This window comes from Anopheles aquasalis, chromosome 2 (assembly GCF_943734665.1).
Source record: "Anopheles aquasalis chromosome 2, idAnoAquaMG_Q_19, whole genome shotgun sequence".
NCBI lineage: Eukaryota > Metazoa > Arthropoda > Insecta > Diptera > Culicidae > Anopheles > Anopheles aquasalis.
In genome coordinates, this window is record NC_064877.1 from 85,445,647 (window position 1) to 85,450,646 (window position 5,000).

Genomic DNA, 5,000 nt, shown 5'->3' on the forward strand with positions numbered 1-5,000 from the left:
GTGCCGTTTGGGATCGCGAGCATCACTGCAGTGATCACGCACCGACCTCGTGTAGGCGGAAGCGTGAGTTATCAAATGTGAAGGGCGATCTACCAGCGAAGGGCGTGCCATCTTCTACTCCACAAGCCGTCTCAAGCTGTTTTGCGCATCTCGCGTCGAATCGAACTCAGAGCGTTCTCTGCGCATCTTTGTTCAAACTTTGTTTCCATCATCATCATCATCGCCACACCACATATCCCGTGGGGAGGGTGTTTGATCAGTCGAATGAGGTGTGCGAGCCCCCGAGATTCGCACGGGTAACGTGCCAATGACGCGACGCCATTCCCTTATCGTTCGCACCCATTTCGAGAGTGTCATCCATTGATATACGCGAGGGTGAAAGCAAAGACCGATAAGAAGCGGTCCGGTGGCGATGAGTGATCACGCACGATGCGCATGGTCACCGCGTGGGGTTCGAATCCGTGGCCGAGTGACCGCGGCACTTCGCGCGGCTATGATATCGCCGGACGATAAAGCTCCCAACCTTCAGGAAGGGCGCAAGCCCCGTAACCTGCGAGACACGACCTATTTAGAGTGTCTTTAGGAATGGCACCGGTGTACACGCGTTAACCTAGAGAACCGGATTAATGGCTTGATCCAACCGATCCTCCAACAAAACGAAACGGAGCAACAAAAAACACGTCAGTTGCGTTGGACGAAGGAACGTCCTAGTAGGCAACGCCATTGCCTCGTTGAAGCGAGCCTACTCAGTTCGCATCATGTACGCATGAGTGCATGAGTAGCTGCATCCAAGCAACTGTCGATCCAGTAGAATCTGAGCTAAAGTGGGTTGAAAACAGTGTTAACCCCGATACTAATATATAGCGCCATTAGATGCACACACAGCAAGCAAAACGAAGGGCTTGTCTCAGATGTAAATCGCGGACACTACAAAACATAATCATCCAACGCTGGCAATACACTGCCAGCCTATATAGCTGACGATGAATGGCGCAGCGAGCGAATACCGCCGACAGGATGTGCAGTTTGCAAACATGGCCCCATGGATAGGCCGCGCACAATCACTCTAGACCTGGAACCACCTAGAGCAGAGTACGCCACCGGTGGTGGCCTCATGCCTCTCCAGCGAGCAAGGGTGATAAGAGGCGGCTACTACTCCCAGCAAGCAGGACCACAATAGGCGGCAGCAGCAGCAGCAGCAGCACCAGTCATAACTGCAATCGCTAACCTTCTGCCGCGGCCCGGGAGCAATAGTGTTAAGACTCGCTGACGTCAATCCGAGTGGCCATTTCGGGGTAAACACCGTACCGTACTCATCTGCCCCCGGGTGGGGGGTGGTCCCGGGAGGCTCACTAGGTGAACGCGTGGGAAAATAGAGACGCGAGTCCGAGCATGACAGCTCGTATAGAGGCAGCACCACCAGTCGATAGGTCAACAAAGGTCAGCACAATAAGCTGATAAGACGGATGCAGGGGCTGTCTAACAATGTCTCAAAGAGCGAGCTGCTGAGTCTGAGTCCAAAACCACGCAACGCAATACCATCGGTGGTGGACCGCAATCACTGGTCCCCCCTCGGGGGTGCAGGTCATTGATAAGGAAACGAGAATGAGAAGTGGTGGGTGGTGGTGACGGTTGAGTGGCCATCTCTGTGGCTAGTATACCGAGCCGGTTTGCCAGCGGGAGGGCCGATGGATGCGAATAATAAGCCGCGATTGCTGTAAACAAACAACCAGACTTCCAATCGTAGCATCGTGCACCAGTTCACATTCCAGTGCCGTGGCCTCTGTACTACAACAGCTCCCCCGAGCGACCACACTAGGAGGGCGCATGAGGGCGAGTAATCTAGTGGAGAGGTCATCGTTTCGGTGATAGGCCCACCGCACCACCGCTGGGCGCAAAACCAGATCCGCATTGGCCGTGGCACGAGACGAGGATCGAGCGGTACTGATAACGGAGCAGGATTCACTCCCTGGGGGGACCTTCCCAGGAGCAGATCCTTGCCGATCACGCTTACATCACGTTCCCGGAGCGTGATCGAGCGCTTGGCTCGTGATGAGCCGCTGTGCGTCATTGAACCATCGGGATTGGATGAACAAACGGACCGGCAAACACCTGATAGCCACTCGCGTACTGGGCCGTACCGAGCGTAGCACAATCACAACAATCGGGCATCAGATGGTCGGACGGTGGAAGCTCGACTTTCGCTTCAAACATATCAAGTAAACGAGGGTGAAAACGGGTGACTCATTCGATTCTCTTCTGGTGCGAGCAGCTATTCTGCAATACTTATAAGGACAACACAATACTTGGTGTGCCCTCACCGAAAAAATCCCCATCGTGCACGGGTCGGAGTACCACTCCAAGGAAACGCTCCAGGTTGAAGGACACACCCGCGGTTGTCCGTGTTTCGTTATCGGCGGCAAACTCGTCCATGTATCCATATAACCGGCGCAGAAAGAGAGGGGCGTAGCGATCATCGCCCGACCGACTGACTGACTGACTGAGTGACTGACTTTGTCTTGCTTGACTGTCTGTGGTGGTTTGGCCGCGCAGGAATAGGAACCGCGGTGAGTGGAGCCGCGGCATTGAGTCAGTCCTCCAAGATCGTTGACCGTGCGGGCCGCCGTGGCCAACGACTGCTTCAAGGATGCTGGTCGGTCGATTTGCGAATTCACGCGGCATCGCTGGCAGCATGCTGCAACCAACCGGAAGAAGGAACGGGCGATGGTGATGATGATGATGTGATGCCGTGCCTTGCCTCTCTCGACTTGCCGCCTAGCCGGTCATTACCTTGACGTTGGTCATTCCACTCTCTCCACACCGGGGGCTCTCTCGTGTCGTTTTGTTGGGGTCGGCCAAGAAGAAGCCACACCAGCATGCGGCCTGCAATTCATAAAGCCGGAACAGTCGCCGGAGTCGCCTTCGGTGGCAGATGGGGTCTTCCTTATCTCACTGTTCTTCTACTGTTGCTCGCTCACAAGCAAAGCGTCTGGTCCAAGCGTTTCTTCACAGCCTCAGCATCTTCTTGCCGGTGCGCGAATGTGGACGACCTAGAAATGAGGGGCAGCAGCAGCAGCAGCAGCAGCAATAGCACGCCTCCATCCTGAGCGAGAGAGGCGATAACCGCGAGGTGGATTGGTAGGAAGGCCACACGACATCACCGCGTGGTACGCTAACCTTTCCGACTACCTCTCCCCCACGGGGGGCGCCTCCACTTCCATCGTGAGTGTACGTGACCTTCCGATCCAATTTCGGTCCAGGCACTTCGGTCCAGGGTGGAATCCGGGGGGGTTTTGTCAGTCTCGTGCCAACCAACAAGTGACCAACTCCAGCTCGGCGATAAGGGTGTGCGTCCCGGCGCAGGTTTAAAGAGGCTGAGGTTGGTCGGTGGCATTGAGCCCGGCCAGCGTCATCTGCCGGCCTTATCGCGGTTCGTTACCACCCGTGCCTTGCCCTGTTGGGAAGGCGTTCAAGGCTGCGGCACCGTGGCGACAATTTTTTTTTTAACATGGACTGCATGTTTTTCGATTGCTCGCTGGTTTTGAGCTGATTGTCATGCCCACCATGACTGCGAGCGGTTCTAGTTTGAATGTTAATTTATCCTACAACCACACATTTCGATACATTCATCTGTTGGCCGGTACTTGATGAGATACACGAGATCTCTCGTACAGTAGTAGCACAGTCTTCGGAAGCTTCTAGTTCCGATCGAGTGCTTTCTCAGTGAGACGAGGCGCGATAACGTGATGCAGCGGTGTGATTGGAGTTTATTTTTAGAATATAAATAAACGCGTTGATACGCCGAAGAAAGTCCAATCCGATGCGACGACCGTTGAACTGCTGAAAAGAAAAACATGGTGACATAAGCTGCTGCATGCAGGGTGTGGTGCCGCCGCCTCGCCCCGCTAAAGTAGGTCAAGTAGGATCGACGGCGTCTGATCTTGTGCGTTTGCTCTATAAATAAGCGTTCTAGCGTTTGGGTGGGGCACTATCGTATGGAACCCGTATTCGCCCATCATTTTGGGGGGGTTTACAGAACGAAGCAGAATTCTTAAAAGTGGCCTGTCCCGTGTAACCTTCGCACGCACGCACTGCAAAGACCTTGTCAGCGGAGACAGACCTCTGTGAGAACAAATGGCGGCGATGATCCAGCAGAAGGCAACGGTCATCACTCGCCTACTCGGTCGATCCCATCTACCTCATCGACGCTACCCACACACAAAGTAGGCGACGTTACTTCCGCCAAACAACGCGACCACGATGACTACGATGATGGCGGCATCTGCCATAACCCCTCCTCTGGCGAACGGGGACAGGTTCATTGCAGCCGCCGGCACCGCCACCATTTGTGCGCCACCAGTAGGAAAGAACGAAAACAAACGATCGACGACTCGTCCGATCTGCATAATACGCGTCGCTCCCGGGGGTGGGATCGCCGGCGAAACCGGTTAAAGCTAGTTCGCGCCATTCTACGAACCGCACAAACACATAGTAACGAGCGATGGCGGCAGGGGCCACAGTGGCGGTAAGTAGTTCCGCACACATCGAGCAAAATACTATCGCCGCACGGCGCTTCAACCCCTTTACGGATCGGGTAAAAAGAGGGTTGGAACTCGCTAGTAGCGAAATCGAATTAACATCGTTTTCAAAGTGTAGGCCTGAGCGAAGGTGGGTGGCGAAGAAGGGGCGGGCATCAAGGGTAGCTTGAGGATTGATAAGGTGGAACGAAAATAAACGACTCCGCTCTCGGCTGGTGGTGGAATCATCGTCGTCGTCGCCATCGTCGTGCTGAACCGGTTACGGCCAGTTCGTTGTTTTTAAATCGTGCAAGTCAGCCGGCTCAGTCATGGCGGTTTTTTCCGCTTTTGCATTCTGTTTACACAACCGATACACATCGTTCAGTGGGAGCTAGATACGTGGGATGTTAGGGGGGTTTTTTGTATCTGAACTGTTTGGATCTTACGGCTGATCGTAATGTGGGGGAAGGATGTTTGGATGAG